This window comes from Peromyscus californicus, unplaced genomic scaffold (assembly GCF_007827085.1).
Source record: "Peromyscus californicus insignis strain IS unplaced genomic scaffold, ASM782708v3 Scaffold_22__1_contigs__length_63687245, whole genome shotgun sequence".
In the NCBI taxonomy this organism is placed as follows: Eukaryota; Metazoa; Chordata; class Mammalia; order Rodentia; family Cricetidae; genus Peromyscus; species Peromyscus californicus.
This window is the reverse complement of record NW_026294525.1, coordinates 44,997,163-45,017,731: the sequence shown is the minus strand read 5'-3', so window position 1 is coordinate 45,017,731 and position 20,569 is coordinate 44,997,163. Positions and strand designations below refer to the sequence as shown.

Genomic DNA, 20,569 nt, shown 5'->3' with positions numbered 1-20,569 from the left:
ATGTCAGTAGTTCTCACTCCTCTCAGTCCATCATTTTGAACCCATGTAATTCCAGGGAGCTGCTCTGTAAAGGATTGGAGGCAGGGGAGTTATAGTCAGCACAGGCACCTGGATCTAATTTCCAGGATGTAGTTTCCAGTGGTAATGGTGTTGGCAGTGTCCGTGGTAGGGTATTGATAGCTTCATAACATTGTAAATGGACACCAGATTTTATAATTAGATGGCTAAGATGAGGTGGATTTTATGTGAGCATTATTAAATAGAAAATAAAGCAAAAAAATTCTCAAAAAGGAAAGAAAGGGAAAAATTATGGTTAAAACTTATAGAAAAGTCAAGGGCTAGGCAAATCTGACTTATCACTTGCTTCTTGTATCTCTCTACTCACTTATGATGATAGCACTAGCTTGAGGGATATTTACAACTTCATTTTTATTAGATGCTAAGAGGAGTTGGAGTTACAAGTTAAACTGTCTGGGACACTTGTCTATTTCTAGAATATTAAAAAAGGAACCTTATTATAAATAGCATACCTTCTAGAAACACTCACTGATCTAGACAACTTTTGCAGTACTTCTTACTTGTTCTACGTCTAATCTTAGTGAAGCCATTGGGCATCATCCCCTTCCTTCATAAATTTACCCTTGAGAACATTCAGTCCCATGGAGGTTGTGTGTATTGTTTAAGGTCACTGTACCAGTTAGCGCAAAGATTTGAACAGTGTTCTTGGCTTTATTCTCTTTAAGGAGCAGCTCAACCAAACAGTCTCTCACACATAATCACATTTAAGTTATTCATGAAAATGTTTATCTTCAAAGACACTCCTATCCTTCCCGAGAGATACAGTAGACTGTTTAGCATCCCCTTCAAAGGTACCAAATTCCTCTTTATGTCTACATTTATTTTATATGCCTTCCCTTTCTTTTTTGTCTTTTTCTCCATTGAAGGGGAACTTTTAGGCATGCCAACTACAAAGTATGGTAGATAGGAAGGAAAATCCAGTTCTCAGATCTTTATATTCTGAAATATTCTAATATCAAATGGCTTAATGCCAGGATGATGGAACTTTAGGATCCATGCTTCCTACACATGGTGTGTGATCAGCAGTCCCCCCCCCCCCCCCCCCCCGCCTTTCAGAATCAAATACAACCATCAAATCCCACGAGGAAGAGACTTCTCTCTTCAAAGTTATATTTTCTCTAAAATGGAAAGTTACCCTCGGAAAAACGTGAACAACCAGTAAAAATGAGTTTAAAATGTATTCCTAGGACTCAGTGATATTTTATTTTTGTACCTCCATAGATATAAAATAATAATAATCAAAGCTGGGCGGTGGTGGCGCACGCCTTTAATCCCAGCACTCGGGAGGCAGAGCCAGGCGGATCTCTGTGAGTTCGAGGCCAGCCTGGGCTACCAAGTGAGTTCCAGGAAAGGCGCAAAGCTACACAGAGAAACCCTGTCTCGAAAAACCAAAAAAAAAAAAAAAATAATAATAAAATAAAATAAAATAATAATAATCAGTCTTAAACAAAAATTTGGCATGGCATTTTTGCATGTCTTATATAAAAGCATATTTGTTCCCTGATTTCTCCCATAGCCCCACTTTTTTAATTCAAGAAAAAAAAGACTGGAAATACAACAGAAATATTAATTCCATTGTTAGCTAGCACCACTGAAATTAAAAATGTGGTAAATTTATAACATGGTGCCTTAATTTCCAGGAAAGCTGACTTCCCTGTCCTTGTTGGTATGACAAGGTTCAACCCCAAACAAAAACACGTATGGAACAGGCTTTCCTGCCACAGAAGAACACACCAGTGCAAAGCTGGCAGCTTCCTTCGTAATTCCAGCAATGGGAATCTGAGAGAGCTTGGCAATGGGATACACACAAGAGAGTTTGCTTTTATTGTGTGCTTTTAATACCTAACCCTGGTAAACTTGCAACAGAGCTTCCAAATAACAAAATGGGCTTCTTCAAGTTTCTAGGTGTTTAGCTCTACCTCTGCCCTGCCTCCATTCATGAAGGAGCTAACAAGCTGTACTGTGGCCAAAAGGCAGGCGGCAGGGAAGAAAGGGAGAAAGAGCAGAGTCTATCTGATTCCAGACCCTGGCTAATTGGCATCCAGATAATTAAGAGCTGGCTTTAAGAAGAACCAGCACCTAATAGAGGCTCCCTGATGAACAGGGTGCAGAGAAGAGCCCTGACAAAATTTGGAACATTTATCAACTAGTAAAACTCCAAGGCTGTGGGCTAAAAGCAGGAAATGAGATAGAGGCAGATACCCCCAATAGGAGAGAGGAAATTAGCAGCTAGCTGGCATCAGCAAACTGTCTAATAGTTGGAGGGAAGAAAATCAGCTTTCACTTCCAGGGAAGAGATGGTAGTTTGAATAGTCTTGATGCTTTATTCTCAAGAGATCCTTTATTTTTTTTTAAAGCTTGTATTGTGTTCCATTTATGTTGTATAATAAATATCTATCTATAAACTAAGATAAAACCCCATGCAAAATATTTCTTTGGCTGTGTCTCAGTGTTCAATTAAAGTGGAGGGTGAAAGCAATTACTCAGACTTAAAGGAAAATTATCTTACTTTTGCTTATATTAACAGGCAAGTTTAACCCAAAGTTACACTTGGCCTTAACTTCAACACCTAAAGATTGTTAAATAGAATGGATCTACAAAGGTAATTTATTTGGTAGGTCTTAAAAGACCCATCTTAGAAATTCAATACCCAATAATGGCATATTTTACAGTTACCATGTAGATAGATTCTACACAAAACAAGTAAAGTATTTAATGAATGCTAAGGAAAAGCAATTGCCTCAATATACCTTGAAGTGATGACTTCTGTCCGAGTCTTCCTAGTCTACATGCTAGTACTTTGAAAAACACCAGGTTTAGACTTGCGTGTCTGTACAGTCCTTGGTTTTCCCTAATAAAGAGCCTCAGGTTTACGGAGAAAAACACTTCTGAACTGATGCATAGAGCCAGCAAGAAGATCCTATCTCTTGTCAAAAGAGCAACTGTTCTCTGAAACAATTTGCTTGCTTGCTTTTGTGCCCATGGTGAGAAGCTCTGGAAACTCTATGTCAAATGGAAATTCTGTGGCATTTCTGCTTAGGTCAGCTGAGTAAAAGAATTATCAGAAACCTGTTCAATGGGCTCAGGATGAGCATCGTTGGCCAAGTGTGCCACTGTCTTTCGGGAGGTGGTAGTCAGTAAATGATTGGTCCTAGCTACAGCAAATGGACTTTGGTAACTGCATCTCGAGCAGATTCACAAATTATGGAAAGGAGATGACTTTTGAGCAGAATTTATCTCCTGAAGAATTTGTGGTCTTAAGGTATTTCTTTTGTTCTCATACCTCCCAAACTCAGGGCTACACAGAGAGATGGTGTCTAAACTACAAGGTAGGGTACCTGAAACCCAGGACTAGCATTGCCCCTTGCAAGGTGTGACCTTGACTTATTCATCTAATCTCTTTGAATTTTATTTTCTTCACCTCTAAAATAAAGAGGTTCAGCTGTTTGATTTTTGAGGTCACCCAATCTCTCAGAATCTTGTGTTTTTACTTTAGTATATAATTACCCTATGATCTCAAAGGCCAGGGTTGCTAATGCTGAATTACTTAGTTTACAAGTTAAAATAATGGAGCTGCTGGTGACGGATGATTCTTTCTCTGGATTGTGCTGCCCATGGTGGGAGTCTAAGAGACTTCTCTCTGGGACTAGGTTCTCTCACCCCCATCTCTCTTTAGAAAGGAAAGAACAAGAAATAAACCATTATAGCAAAATAAAACTGGAAGATGGAGAGTCTCCATATTCTTTACCTTCTTCCATTTGACTGAAGTCTCTGCTCCTGTTGTCACTGAGATTGGCCCAGATCATCTGACTGGTTTCACGTGATACCTTAGCTCATCTGTCATAAACATCTCATAAAAGCCTCAAAACCTTGATTACCAAACTTGAGCAGGACTCAAGCAAATATATTTAAATTTTGTATTCAGAACAGCTCAGAAAAATTCATGTACTGTTAAGGTATAACTAAAAACCCAAACAGTAAAAGTGGTCAGCAGTTACAATTATAAATGTTCTTCTTTGGCCTATTTTTTTCTATGTTTCACTATTTTTCACAATATGCAAAATAAATGGTACTGAGATTAGTGAATGTAGATTATAATGAAGCAGAGCTCAATCAGACAGGAATAATAGGCCAAAAAATGCTTAATTTCTAATAATTCCACATCCCTGAATATTTACTACCAAAGGAACTGTCTCCACACATTTATAGTTTCAGATAAATAGATGTATAAGTAACTGCTTGAAGGCACATGCCTGTGTTAAGAAAAATCAAGAACCCATTTAATTATAGAAAACAAGAAGAAAATGGTGTTTTCAACATTCAGTCCTCAAGATTTTCTTTTGACTGCTGATTCATTGATACTGGCTAAAATCTATTGGTACAGTGCCAGGTTGTCTTACCTTGCCTTCTGAGCTAGGTTAATTACATAATTACTTGAGAAAAGTTACCAATTATATACACAAAATAGCAAAAATATTTTTTCCTCATTTATGGGTCTTTGGGTACATGCTATCAATGCACTATGCTTTTATAGTGAGACATAGTTATCCCGTGATTTTTTTCTGAAAGGTGAGAATGAGTAAATTATGCCTTTAAGAAAGCTTCAGAAAGAGCAAACAGTAGACTGTGATTGTCCCTGCCTATTTGTGAGAGAATCCTTGTGCTTTCTTGGGGGAATCAGCATCATGCCTAGCCCAGAAATTGTCTTCTTTGTTAGCATTCATGAAGTATGAGAAATCTCCCAGATTCACAGCGGGCAGATGGCCTTGTGTATTGGACCCCATGCTGGTTTGATCCTTGCTTGATTCCAAGACAGGGGCTTTGCCAGTGCACCCGAGGTGAAGCAAGCCAAGCCAGATGACACCTGTGAGCTGATGAGATTTGGGAGAGAAAGCATATTTAACACATGACCTTGTTAATATCATTAATACCCATTGTCAGCTTGCCAGATCAGTGATGGAAGAGGACTGGCAAGTTTCAGGGTCCTGGAGTGGCTCTTGGGCCACTGCCCATGGATAATTGCTATTCTTTTTTCCCCCTAGTTCATTTGGCTTAGTTCCTAGGGCACTAGATATTCATGCTGGTGTTTTCCCATGGAAACCTTAGCAGAGTTAAAAAGTGATACAGGATTTGCTGGGTAGGAGGAAGAGGGCTGGTTTTAATTTTTAAGATCAAATATACTTCTTGTTAAACAGAGCTAAGGATGGAGTAGTGTGCGTTTCTGTATCACAGACAATAAATTTCAGGTGTTCTCATCACCAAAAATATTAGATATCAAGGGTAATAGATATATTAAATCAAACATTATTTTATAATTCATGAGTATGTATAACTACAGTTTGTCAATATATAAAAGAATAAAAATTCAAATTCAAATCCAACAAAAAGTGACACTGGGTAAGACAATTTTTACAAAATGAACTCTGTGTTTGCTTCAGGAACACATGTACTAAAAATGAAATGTTTCAGGGAAGGTTAGCATGGGCCCTGTACAAGGATGACTTGCACATTTTGTAGCAGTCCATGTTAATTAAATCAGGGGCTGAGCTTGTAGCTCAGTGATAAAGCACTTACTTAGCATGCACGAGGCCCTAGGTTCAATTCTATGTCACAGAAAAAATATTATTCAGAACATGTACAGCAGAAACCTCCCCTGGCAGGCAAAACAGTTATCATTTAAGCCTTCAAAGACAGCAGCTCCACTGCCCACCCGCCTTCCCTGGGAGGGACTTTTGGAGGGCCCTCATGTTTCATCAGCAAAAGAGGGATTTAATTGTACTCTCTTCCAAGGCTTCTGATAGGATTAGATGAACTCGTTTAAGTCAAACATTTAGAAAAGAGCCTGCCACATAAATTCCACATTTGAATACATTTGAAATTGTATCTTAGAATTTCAGTATTTTGCTTTTGGATATTCGATGACAATACACAATATTTCAACACACTTGACTCCCTATCTAGTATTTCCATAGTTTGTCTTTGACTTAGGGAAATAGTCAACAGTGAGAGCAAGGTTGGAGGCCAAGGCCTGGATGCAGCAGTGACAGATGCCCAACCCTTGACCTTAGAGAGCTGCTTGTCTCTTTTGGGAAGATTCAGAGTGAGTAAGTAATCAATGAAGCAAAGAAGAAATCACACAGTGCTAGGTTGTGATCGGAACCTTAGTGAAGTCACTGGAAGTAGTACTAGAGAGTAAAGATGGCAGGTCTTCAGCTAGGTTGAAGGCAAGATGAGGCAACTCTAAGGGGAGCTGTGTGAATTGTTACACAAAAAAGCATTGCAGGCTGAGCACCAGTGCAGTGGAGGGGGCAAGACAGAAAGTTCTATTCAGAAACCACAATGGCTGCAGCCAATGAGAAAAAGAGGTGAAACGCAGAATGTCAACAGATCCAAGACAGGAGTCATTATGTGTAAGGCATTTTCCATTTTCCAAAGACCCCTTTAGCTGCCACATATGAACTGAAAGGGACTGTAACAGAGTTATAGGAATCTAGATCTGGAAGATGATAGCATGAACCAGAGCATGTAGTTGGGAGGTTTCTCCGCCCCGCTGTCCCACAGCCTGCTTATAAAATAATCACTCAGAGGTTTAATATTAATTACCATTTGCATGGCCTATGGCAGGCTTCTTGCTAGCTAGCTCTTATAACTTGACCCATTTCTATTAACCTAAAAGTTGCCACATGTCTATGGCTTACCAGTATTCACATCTTGCTTCTCCTGACAGTGCTGGTGTCTCTTTCCCCTCTGCCTTTCTTTTTCCTGTCTCTCTCTTCAATTTCCCACCTACCTATAACCTGACTTGCCATAGGCCAAACAGCTTTATTTATCAACCAGTCAGAGCAGCACATAGTCACAGCTGTACAGAAAGACATCCCACAGCAAGAGCACTGATGTTGTGGTGGAGAATGGCATGGATTTGGCAGAGACTGAGAATCAATCAACAGGACTTACTGCAAGCACACTGGGCCTATATTATGAAAGGAAAGAGAAAATCAAAACTATGAAGTACTTACCTTAATATTTTAAATTGTGAATATAATAAATACCAACTCAGTAAAATCAAAGGAACAAACATTACCTGCTTAACAGATGATTGAAATATAGTGTCTATACTACTGTCTACCTTTAATTATAGGACAGCATCTAATAGACGTGCAAGCAATAACTTAGAAACCTTTTATTTTAATAATTTCCTCGCCGAATATGAGGACACTGGATGAGTTTCAGAACCTTTTCTCTTTGCTAGGTTTCCAGTTGCTTTGCCATTTTTTTTCCAAATTCCCCAACCCTTAAAACAGTATATCTCTCTACACAGTAAGCTACATAGTTGCAAAATTCATTACAGGTCAAAAATCTTCTAAAGCTTTAGATAGCTTTCAGTAGCAGCTTTGTGTTACATGCAATTCGAAGGATTTGTCTTCTGTCTTAGTTTGGGCTTTTTTTTTTTTTATTGCTGTGAAGAGACACCATGATCACAGCATCTCTTATAACGAAAACATTTAATTGAGGGTGACTCACTTACAGTTTCAGAGGTTCAGTCCATTATCATCATGACAGGGAGCATGGCAGCCTGCAGGCAGACATGCTGCTGGAGCTGAGAATGCTACATCTTGCAGGCAACAGGAAGTGGACTGGCTGTCACATTGAGGCAAGTTTGAGAAAAAGACCTCAAAGTCCATCCCCACCATGACACCCTTCCTCCAACAAGGCCACACCTCCTAATAGTGCCACTCCCTTTGGGGGCCATTTTCTTTCAAACCACCACCTTTTTCTAGCTGGAAACTTAGCTGCTTTCTCATCTATAACCTGGACAGCCTTGCTTAGAGGGGTATCTTGAAAATTAAATGAGAGTAACTATAACATGCTATGTAAATACTTGCCACATATTATGATTTCAACATATTTGGGGTATTATTTTTATTAATCTACCCAGGCTATTTGGAAAGTACCATATTTAATGGTTTTCGTCAACCAAATGAAAACAGCCCCCACCATCTAATTTAGTGGAAAGATTCTGCTTGACTGTGGAATAGTGCACCTTCTCGAGGAGTTCCTCCTCTAAGAACACACAGTTTAGGCTTGGAGGTAGATTACAACAAAGCCATAGCACACGGCCTGTCATATCACACCATGCCAAATGCTCAGAAACGCTGGAATGTACGCTCTTTATGGCAGTGCCCTCTTGATTTTGCCTGAAGTTTTGTATTCAGAGAGCTACCTCTACTTAGTATGCATGAAGCACCATTATTTCTTACCTATTTACACTGTGATACAATCTGAAAGGATTGGAGCTGAATTACAGGAAGGGATTAGAGATTATAAATCATCTTAATCAAAGTTGCAGAATTAAAACCAATAAAGGCAAAGAAAAACCATGTAAAAATCTTATAAATATTTTGTTTTTGATAACCAGGAATTTTTCATGTAGTTAATTCAGAGTATTTTGCAGGCTTCCAATTAATCATCATAAAACCTTTCCCATGGGAAGCAGTCAGAATCTGATAAGCCAGCACGTATATTATAATGTGTTGGTCCAAGGTCACACCTTCCCTAAACACACAGTGGTATGGTTTCATCTATCACATTTTCCAAGTTCTTCATGATTTAATTCAGTAAAAGAGAATAGGCTTAACAGGAGAATAAAATTGTTGATCCAATTGTTGATCTATAACATGTCCATAATGTTACACTCAGAAAACAAACGAGGCAAAGGTCCGTTAATATGCATAAAATATGTTCACCCATAGTTAAGGCCCAGAAATGATTTCTGAGGAGTTTTTCATTTGGTATTATGGGTTAATCACTTATATACATTTACAGCTTTTGACAATGATATGAAATTGCCTCTCCAGGCACCGAGAATGTATGGGGTGCACAGATACACGTGCAGACAAACCCCACAAGTAAAATAAAAACACCTCTGTGTAGAAAGTGTCGCTGAAAGAACAGCAGCACACGTGCCTGTGTATCTGTGTGACTGATGTGTCTGTGTGCTTGGGTGTGGCCTGTGGATTTATTGGTGTGGGCTGTCACTAAGAACTCAGATGCCGGCTTCAGCTGGAGTTTGGATTTCCATCACTTACGTTTACGCATGCAGAGGTGTTTGTGTGACCTTATACAAGTTACTAACTGCTTTGTATGTCTGCTTGTTCATCTGTAAAATGAGGAAAGTAAGAACAGCTATGGCTTTATTCAGACTTTTAGTCAGTATGAAAAATAGCAAGGAAAATAATTTAAAGATGGAAGGATTTATTGTGGATAACAATTTCAGAGTCTGGGGTCTGTCATGACACAGAGGGCATGGTGCAGACCAGCTTGCCTCATAGTGACCAGGAGGAGCAGGGGGAAATCTGTCCACAGCCCACAGGATGGTACCACCCACATTCACACTGGGTCCTCCTTTAAAGTAAATGGATCCCCTCAGCCTTTACGGACACATTCTGAAATGTGGTTCTCTAGTCTCCTAGGACTGTTTCAATCCAGTCAAGATCAAGGTTAAGCCCACACAAACACTATGAGACACCGGGTCAGTTCACGTAAAACTGTCAAAGTGCTTAGCACTTTCTAAGTACTACAGGAGTGCTAGTAATGATTACTGTTATTGTCTCTGCAAGAATTGAAATCTCTAAAATGACTTATTTTTCCCAATCAAGAATGATTGTATATTCATTTTGTTCTCTTTTATTGTTTGGCACATCTTAAATGATCTGAGGTGTTTGTTCAGAGGGTATGATTTGAGCAATATCTGGAAGATTTTGTCTTCGAATACACTCTGATTTGTCAAGCTCCATGATTACAGCCATTTTGTTTCTGTCCAGTTGTGTCCTGCTCACACTGCCATCTTCTGAGATGCAGACGGTGATACCGCCTTGTGGTCTCCTGGGCGTTGGCTGGATACTCAGTGTTTTCTTGAGTGGCAGAGGCCAGATAGGGGCCCTGTGCTGCTTCGAAAGGTAAACATGAGGTGGGAAAGGAAGGCTGAGGACAGTGTGGCTAAAGTGCTTCCTCAACTGGAGGGAAGAGAGGGGTAGACATCTGGTTCTAGAAGTTTCCCTGAGGTGCACCTGGATTCACATGGTGCCAGGAATGGATCAGGATCTCTGGGAGGCATGGGTCCAGAAGTGGCATGGTTTATCTGAACAAGAGGTGTGTGCATTACACTTGAGTGTTTTTCTAGTGTTAACAGGACCTTGGATGCTGGGGAAGATTCAGGTCCACAGAGCTCTGTAGGCAGAGCCTGCCTGGTGGCGAAAGAAAAACACAAGAAGGAAAGGGAAGAAGAATTAAACGACATTAGCTGCAAAAGCATGTTCTCTTGCTACTGTGAATGAGCAGAAAACTGTCGCCTCAACTGTAGAAGCTGTTTTCTGCCGATTTTAGAGGCAGGACTATATTTAGTATTGGAAAAAAAAAAACCCAAAACCAAAAAACCCTGTCATTTATATCCAGTAAAACTAGTTCGTTTAGAGGCATAAATGGCAACATTTCTGGATAGAAAAAAAAATGGATTCTCACAAAGAACAAGTTTCTAGAAAGGTTAATCATATTGTTAGAGTAAAATGGGCCAATTTTTACTGCAAAGGAATATTCCAGTGCTCAAAATTACCAAAAAGGATATGGTTTCTCCTGATTTTCATTCTGCACTCAATTTTACAGAAAACAACTTTCAAATCTCACGTAGAAACAGTTGTGGGTTTTTCCTTTTTTTTTTCCTTTGTGCAGTACATATTTAGAGCTCTATTTTATATTGAAATTCATGGTTACAAAGTTTAAAAATATTTATTCTTATGTTTGTGTGTATGTATCTATGCATGTATGTGTATGTATGTGTGTGTGTGTGTGTGTGTGTGTGTGTGTGTGTGTGTGTGTGTGTGTGTTTATTATCACTGTGACAAGCCACCTACCAAAATCAACGTGGGCAGGAAAGGTTGTATTTCTTCTTGCAACTCTCAGGTCCCACTCCATCACTGAGGGAAGTCAGGGCAGGAACCCAAGGCAGAAATCTGGAAGCAAAAACTGAAGCAGAAGCCGTGGAGGACACTGCTTACTGGCTTGCTTCCTATGGCTTGATCATCCTCCTCTCCTCTCCATCAGGACCATCTTCCCACAGGAAGCTGGGCCATCCCACATCAATCATAATCAAGAAAATACACCACAGACTGGTCTACAGGCAAGCTGATAGAGGCATTTTATCAATTGAGAGTCCCTCTTCCCAGATTACTCTGGTTGGTGTGAAGTTGACAAACCTCAAGCAGCACAGTGTGTGTGTGTGTGTGTGTGTGTGTGTGTGTGTGTGTGTGTGTGTGTGTGTCTGTGTGTGTCTGTGTGTGTGGTGTGTGTATGATATGTATGTGTGATATGTATGTGTTGTGGTGTGTGTGTGATTTGGGTGATATGTGTTTGATTGTGTGTGTGTGTGTGTGTGTGTGTGTGTGTGTGTGTGTGTGTGTGTGTGTGTGATGTGCACGCTGGCTTCCCATAGCACACAGTGGACAACCTTGGGTATCAGTCCTTGCCTTCTTCCTTGTTTGTGGCTACGTTTCACACTCCAGGCTGATGGCCTGTAAGCTTCCTAGGAATTCTCCCATCTCTGACTAGCTCTTCACTGTGGGACTGCCGGGATTCTGGACACATGCCTCTGTGTCCAGCTTGTATGCAGGTTCTGAGGACCGAACTCAGGTTGTCTGGCATGTGAACTTTGACCCACTGAACCATCTTCTCAGCCCCTAGAATTGTAAAACTATCAAACCACTAGGTTTTCTAGTTTACTGGTGGCTGGATACAGCTGGCGGACTGGTTAGTTTTTGTCAACTTGACACAAACTAGAGTCATCTGGGAAGAGAAGACATTAATTGGTGACTCACCTCCATCTGATTAGCCTGTGACCATATCTGTGGGGGCGTTTTCTGATTACTGATTGGTAGAATGGAGTCTAACCTATTATGGGTAGTGCTATCACTGAGCATGTGGTCCTGGGTTGTATAAGAAGGCAAGATGATCAAGCCAATAAACAGTTTTCCCCGTTGGTCTCGGCTTAAGTTCCTGCCTCCAGGCTCCTGTTCTAGGTCCAGCCTTGGCTATCCTTTTGATTTTGGATTGCTTTTGGTCAGTATTCCATCATAGCAACAGAGAGCTAAATTAGGCTAACTGCTTTACCCTGGTTTGTCATAGTCTCTATGTATAGGACCTCAGAACTGTGGGCACAACCTAGATGCCCAGTGTCTGGCACTGAGTGGTTACAGGGTAAGGCCTAGTACCCTGCTTCCTAGAAATGTTGCCTTCTTGTCCAAGGAGAACCTTCTTGATTAACAATTGTTCCTTATGTCTAGGTACCTTTCTTTCATGAGTATCTCTGAGACCATCAAAGTAGTCTTGCTATGAGTGTCATGTGTTTGTATGTGTCCTTCTACAACTCATTCTTAGAAGTTCAAAGCCTTATGAAATCTGAAGTTAGTGAAGATGTATTAACAGAAGGACACATCCAAGATCATGAGGAGAAATTGTCAATGCAGGACAGGATTTTATACATGTTGAATGGTGACTTGCTTAAGGGGATGGTAGAGACTTAGGAACATCTAGTATGATGGGCAAAGGTCTGCTTCAAAGAGAAAAGTAATGTGGCTGCATCTTCTCATGGGTTATCTCATTACTGACTGAAATATTCCTCACCGACTTTAGAACACTTGCTCTTGCATCTGTCAAGTCCAGTTGTCAACAGGGAATTAGCAATGCTGGCTGCCTCCAGCTCTGATTCAGCACTCCAGAGCCTGAGAGTCAGGAGAAATATGTTAGTTCACAAATGAGCTTTTCATAAGAGCAGGTGGTTGATGAAGGCTAGTCTGTGAGAAACGCTGAGTCCCGTGATAATGTGATGAGGGAGGCGAGTTGAATAAATACAACCCAAAGGTGGATTTGGAAGTCACTTGATGTGGTCAACAGCGCACAGAAAGCTGGTTGTGATTGCCTGGGTTTTCTGAGTAGGACTGTGTAGGTAGGTTGTCCTGGGGTTAGTGTCCTATTAGATTTCCCAATTGTAAGAAAAGTTTCCAACACTCACATGCCTCACTAGTGTCTTAGCAATGAAGTGTGCAGTTTTAGAGACTTGGTGTTCCTTCCTTCCTTCCACAGTGTAGCAAAAATGAACACCAGGGTAGTCTGCTGCCTCTTTCCCTTTCTTCCAGATTCTCTACATCCCAACCCCCAAACTTCCCTCTCCTGTGTTGTTTACAATTGGAATCTTTACTTCATCTTCTGTCAAGGTGAAGTAATGTTGGAAAGCCTACTCCTTCACCTTGCTTCTATTGAGCCTCTCAGTAGACGGAGTCTAGTCTGTAGAGATCTACAGCAAAGGCATCACCTCTCTGTGAGCTTGCGTTCTCTTCCTCATCATTAGCTGTAGTTCTGAAGTACACCTCGCAGGGTACTGAGAAAGCACACTGGCCTCACTATTGTCTTTAGTGTTCAAGTACACTGAAGACACATTAGCTTACCAGTTACTAAAAGTAACACAACTTTTGATTCCGACTCTTAAGTACTGATGTGCTAACAAATCAAGAGGTTAATAACCATTATGTCACTTCAAGGTTATTCTCCAAGTTACATTCTCTGTCAATCATAACATTTTCTCTAAATGACCATTTATGAACTTCAGTGCTACTTGGAGTCTGTATTTTGTTATGGAGAAACATCGTGGATGTGAAATAAAAGAGAGGATGTAAATGTTATGAAAGGCCCGTTGTCAGAATCATTTAGATATAGATGCCAGCCTTATGGAGTGGGGGATCCTTGCCCAGGCCCTTTATCTGACTTGGCTGCTATGCAAAATTTCCTGCTCACTCTGCAGTCCAGCTGGATCTTTGCATCTATCTGTGCATGCAGAGATTAAACACCTGCTGGGTTCTGATTTCTCACAAGACCTCTATTGCCTTGAAGCAAGGGGAGGTTGAAATTTGAACAACACATTTGGGCTATTCCTGCCCCCCGCACCACTAAATATATACCACCCAAAATTCATGCTCTTGCCAATATGTTTCGATCGCCAGTTGCCTTCCAGGTGTTTCTGTAAAGGAAAGAAAGTGCCAGGTGTTGTTCTCTTGTGCCATATGGTTGTAGAAAAGTCCTCAATCAAGCATTTCCCATAAGCCTAGGAACTAGATTTTTATTTCTACCTGATATCCTGTCAATGTGTCCCAAGTTACCATTCTGTGTACAGAACTCAGGAGAAGCCAAGACACGAAAGGCAGTTAGATTATTGCTATCATTTTGATAGCATGGATTGTCATTGACAATGAAGCATCATGGAGAGTCTCATTCACACTCCCTTTCCCATAATGCTGTGCTATTTGCCTGTAAGATCACCTTCCCATTACTCTGAGCTAGCTGCAATGTAAGAGTCAGAATTATTTGGGTGACCTTTCTGTTGTTAGTAATAGCCTTCATTTACCTTAGAGTATTTGTAAAGAATTCAGTAACTTCTCTACCCTGTCTTGCATTGTTTATCTTTATCAAGCACATTGTTCTATGTTTGGATAGCATTCATCTTTGAAGTGATGTGGACATATGACTGTTCCTATTGTGCTGAAATAATGAACATAGATCAGTTAAAATACCTCCATGTTTGTGTAATTGTCTTGATTTGTCTTTTTAAAGTTTCTATGCTAATGTGCATGCCTTGGTAGGAATAAGCCTTCTGATTTCTCTTGGCTTCTGATGTTGTCCGAGTTGGAACATGATAGTTATATCACAAAGGAATGTTTGTAGAAATAGAGGATGAAGCCCCATTTCTTCTTCATAACCCCATGCTATGGTTTAGATTCTTCAGTTCCCTGTGTTGAGCCTTGGGCTCCACAATGGTGCTATTGGTTGGTATTTGGGAAGGTAGGGCCTGATGAGAGGTTTTTTAAGTCATAAAGGTTTGCTTTCAACATAGATAGTGGGACTCCACCTTCTTTTTCTTCCTTTTCCTCTTGGCTTCCTAGCAATGAGGTAAATGTTTCTGTTCTACCACATGTGTCTGCCTGAAGCTCTGCTTCTCCATGATCCCAAGGCAATGGGGTCAATTGATCCCAACCTGAAACCTCTGAGTGATTATAGGGTAAGGCCTAGTACCCTGCTTCCTAGAAATGTTGCCTTCCTGTCCAAACAAACCTTTTCTCTTCATGAATTGATTGTACCAAGTGTTGTCATAGTAACAGAAAGCCAACTCTCATAAGCTATCTGCTTCTACCTCTCCATTTTTTTAAATTCTTAAATGCTTACCTGTAGTCATGTGCTTACGCATGTGTGTACATGCATGGTGTGCATGTGTATATGTATGTGATGTGCATGTGCTTATGTGTGTGGTGTACATATGTGCTGTGTACATGAGTGTATTGTGTGGTGTGCATGTATGTGTGTGGTGTGCATGTGTGTTTGTATTTGTGTGATATATATATATATATATATATATATATATATATATATTTATGGGTGTGGGTGCATGTGTGTATGTGTGTGGTGTTTATATATTTATCTATATGGTGTGCATGTATGTGTGTGGGAGCATGTTTGTGGTGTATATATGCTTATTTACATGGGTACACTTGTGTATACGTGCATGTGGAAACCAGAGGCTGATGATAGTGTCTTCCTTGATTGCTTTCTACCCTGTGTATTGATACAGGGTTTCCAACTTGAACCCAGATGTCACTAGTTCAGTCACTCTGCCTAGCCAGCTTACCCTGGGGATCCCTGTCCCTCACCACCCCCATTAATAGGGTTCTGAGTATCCAAACTACATTACGAATGCTTTCATAGCAGGAGCTTTACCCACTGTATTCATTTGCTCTCTATTTCTGTAATAAAACACCATGATAGAAAACACCCCCGGGGAGGAAGGGCTTTATTTCAGATTATCTTGTAGCCCATCATACAGGGAAGTCAAGGTAGGAACTCAAGACAGGAACCTGGAAACAGGAATTGAAGCAGATGCCATGGAGCAACACTACTTACTGGCTCACTCTCCCTAGATTGCTCAGTTTGCTTTTTTATACACCCCTGGACCACCTGCCCAGGGACTGCACTGCCCATAGTGAGCTGGGCCCTCCCAGATTAACCATCAATCAAGAAAATGCCCCTCATGCTTGCCCACAGTTCAATTGAGGGGGGAGGGCATTTTCTCAACTGAGGTTCCCTCTTCTCAGATAATTCCCGCTTGTGTCAAATTGACACAGAATTACCAAACACACCCACCAAGGTCTCTCCCCAGTCCCTGCCATTTACGCACTTTAGTAAATATTTTCATAAACATAAAAGGGGGAAATGCTGACGGATGCATTCTATTAAGTAAACCAAAAATTTATTTGCCAAACATGAAAGGCCAAGTCTCTTATCTCTCACTAGTGTATCTCAAACAGAACTGCGAGTATAGAAAAGAACACTGTAAGGAAACTTTTACAAAATATATATCACAGCAGGCCCCTGTTCTGTTCTTCAAGGGGCTTGTTTTCCTACCTTCCTTGATTTGGCTATGTAGCTAGAATGTACATGAGGTACTACCAATGCGTTAGCGACCAGATAACTTATGAGGTCCTTAGTCACATGGCTTTGATGTTCTGGAAAAGTAAATGTTTGTCATTAGGACAGTTCTCTTTTTCCTGATACTGTTGCATGTGATCCCTTATTATTCCTCGTTTATCTTTTTTCACTTCATTTAAGTTTCTTTTATCTCTAGACCTTTCCTTCTGCCTCTTTCCTATCCTTCTCTAACTTTACTCATCCTTGATTCCAACTGAAAAGAACTATAGTCTTTGTCCATGATAAAATGATGAGCATTTGCAAAAGGATTAGAGAAACCACCAAGCGTTTTTGTGCATAAGGAAGCCACTTAGCAATGGCTTACAAATCAAAATGGAAAAACATTTTTCCAAGAGTTGAAGTACAGAGATCTTTTGCGCTACAAAATTTAACAAAACAAATTAAACCTGAATCTGAATCTTTTGATTCTGCACTCAGAAGAAATCCTCAACTCTTAGGAGACAGAAAAGGCTTCCTCCCCTCTCTTCCCCCTCTCCTCTTCTCTCCTCCCCTCCTCTGGGACAATTCATCATAAACTCTTTGGTCCATTATTTCTAATCCTGCCCACTCTTCTAGAGTAAACAGACTGGAGTCTTGTGTGTAGTAAGTGAATCCTGTGTACTAGTGGGATGCATATTTTCTAAACCCAAACTACCCCTTAGAATTAAAGGTTTGCAGGTTTTGTGCCACCCTTGGGCAAAGGAATCTATCTGTACGGGCTGGGAACCATGATGCTTGAACACAACTTCCCTAAATGGTCCATCAAAGCATTCTCCTATGTATCTGTAACCTCCTGAGTGGCATGAAGGGATGAATCTAGGTGCCTCCTCCCTGTAAAAGCTATCATAGTTTGGGGACTTCTTCTCCCAAGTGTGTACTCTCTGTGCCCTCCTACCTCTTGGATAGCCTCCCTCCCTCTGATATAATCTCCTCTGGAGGATTCTAGAAATAAGAGGAAGCACCCTTCTGGGAACATTCATCTTAGTTCCAGTTTCCTTCTTGGAAACCATTTCAATACCAGGGAACTCAAAATCTTTTAAGAAAAAAAATATAGGTACAAACCCATCACTAAATGTCACAGTAAGTTATGTTACCATCAACATAAGGTATGGCCAATTCTCTTTTCAGCCAGTTCTTTTAAAGCTAATATAATATCTCTCTCCGTGAAGGAAGAAATGACCCAAGGTCAGCCTGACCTCTCTGTCACTCCAAGGTAATATATCAGCAACCAAGTCATTAAACAAGGCTTATTCTACCTTCTTCATTTACAGAACTTCATTAAGTTTATCTGAAATGTGCTTTAAAAACAATCTAATTCATCTTGCTCCAAGTAATTTAATTAGAATCCAATTAAATTCAGCAGAATACATACATCATTTTACATGTTGCACCTTGATTCATTTAATTTGCAATTTTATTTTAAAGATGCAGAGGAGTTACTTGGCCCCACACTATTCGATCCCAAACAATCCATTTCATGCATAAACAAACTGGTTCTCAGGAGTGCTATGGGAAACAAAAATGTGCTCATCTTTATGCATATCACACACCACTCATTTGAATTTCATATCCTGGGCAATGTGTGCTCTTAGGAGAGAGACACTTCATATCAGTTCACTTTTGCTTACAGAAGGATACTTTCTCTCCCTCTCCTCGCCTTTCCCTCAGACACATAGACCAAAATGGATCAATACAGAAAAAGGAATGGTATTCAGATCCAATTTACATCATTTTCACAGTCACAATGAAAAGTTTAGGGATCGAGGGGACCAAGGATGGAGTTAGAACTCTTTTTCTTTGGAGACTGTGCAAAATACTAAATGGCTAGAAATGGCTTTTTTGTTCATAGACACACTGTATTTGCTTGAAATTGGTCTTTGTGAACATGATCTTAAAAGGCCCAGTACCACATGAGTACTATATAAATGCCATTGTGAGGAGGCTGGCCTTGTTCATCTTCCAGGAAAGCACAGGACTACTTTTGAGTCATTGGCAAGAATCCTACTGATGTAGAAGAAATCTTCTAACACCCTGTGCATCTGTGATTTCAGAGACCAAAATGAATATCATATCTTTTCTTTAGTTTTTTTTTCTTTTTTGCTCCAGTCATGGTTTTTTGAGACAGAGTCGCATATAGCTCAGGTTGGACTTGTAATTCTTATATAGGGGCGGTTTGCCTTGGACTCCAGATTCTTCTACCTTAACCTCTCAGGTATTAGGGTTACAAGCAGAAATCACTACAACTTCTTCCTCTGAGTTTTCGCAATTTGAAGTTACTCACAGTTAAGGTGGTAAATGAATAAGGTTCGATGGTGTAATGGAACTGGCTATATTCTGTTCTTAGCCCACAGATACACTGTGGCAGCTATTATACCTTAAGCAGCATTAAAAAATTTTAAGACCTTGTTGGGGGTAGTGAAAGAAAAAATACAGAAAATATATCTTTACCAAAAGAAAGAAAGAAAGAATGGAAGAAAGAAAAGAAAAAAAATAGGTAATGTTAAATTGTAGCATTTGTTTTAGCTATTAAAATATTACTTAATTTCCCTTTACTGGGATTTTAAAGCATTAAATGAGGCCAAGTTTATTTCTCATCAGGTAGACAAAATTGTAACATTCCTTTGCTCATTATTTTGCCATATTTTCATTGAGGTAACTTTTCCTGGGGAGACATGAAGAACTAGACATTCTAGATAGGGCAACAATGGCAGGCCAAACCAAAGATCCCACCCAAATCTAGGTTGATGAACCAATGAATTTATTTGGCTTACTTGAAAAATCGTGGGTAAGAGGAATGGGGATGATTCCAAACAACTGTATCTCTGTAATACTTCCACCCCAGCAAGGATGATGACCTCTCCAAAGCAGAATAGATGGAATCCCTCTTCAGTTAACCTCCTATCCACTATACGTTCTAGGGATCCCATGCCATGAAGGCAAAATGACCTGTAGCTGAGAGGGTGTGAGTGGGAAGGAAGGAGTGGCTGAATCTCCCTACCCTCTCCTTCTATAAAGGAATACCACAGGTTCAGTCTTGTTGAGGGCTTCCAATGGGTAATCACCACTGCCCTGGTCAAAGTGGTGAACAGACATCTAATGCACAGGAGATACCAATATACAATGGATGAGCTCTTGGACAGTTTGGACAGCTTGGACAGCTTGGAAACATTATTAGAGCCTTTGTTGGTGACACGGGTGTGCTGGGTGGAGTTTATCAAAGATCTGAAATGACTTTGATTTACCAGTCTTGACCTATGAGTAAAGAAAGTAAATGTATGTCTTGGTTTAAGATACTATAGCAAAGTGCCATAGATCAGATGGCTTATGCACACAGACATTTATTTCTCACGGTTCTGGAAGACGGAAGTTTAAGGTCAAGATGCTGGTATGACTGAGTTCTGATGAAGAGCCCTCTTGGCTGCGTGCACAGTGCTACTGTACCTCAAATGGTTTAAGAGCCCTCAGATGGCTTTTATAGGAACTGAATTCCATTCATAAGTACTTTACCCTCTTGACCTACTCATTTTCAAAAGGCCCACCTTCTAATATTATTGCATAGTCAGGGCTGCAATATATGAATTCTGGAGCAACATAAACATTTCATCCATTTCAAGGTGGTTTATAAACAACTGATTGCTTCCCCTAAAAAGCCACTGTAGAAGTATAATATACTGAAGCAAGATTATGTTAAGGGACAATGGCTTGTCCTTTTCCACTCTGGAGACAGGATTTGGTGAGGCTGGGTATGTCAGAGAATATCTTGTTATGTTAGCAGGTTAGTTTTCAATGACTTCTAGTAGCAAAATGATTAGTATGTAATTAATATGCACAAACATGAGCCCTAACTCGTTTTCCATTCCTATTCTTGAAGGGTCCGTGGTCTCCAGTGTGGGAGGGTCTAACACTGGTCTTCATGTGTAACCTTAGCAGTGGC

At 40.3% G+C, this 20,569-nt stretch overlaps 1 protein-coding gene and 1 non-coding gene across 2 annotated transcripts in view; both read left to right on the top strand.

Moving 5' to 3' along the window:
- Positions 1-20,569, top strand: part of Slc35f1 (solute carrier family 35 member F1) — a 415,476-nt gene that overhangs the window by 226,375 nt on the left and 168,532 nt on the right. The gene's annotated exons all lie outside the window — the stretch shown is intronic.
- LOC128118807 (U6 spliceosomal RNA) lies at positions 5,504-5,610 on the top strand. Its single transcript, XR_008221334.1, has one exon. It is a non-coding gene; the product is annotated as a U6 spliceosomal RNA (small nuclear RNA).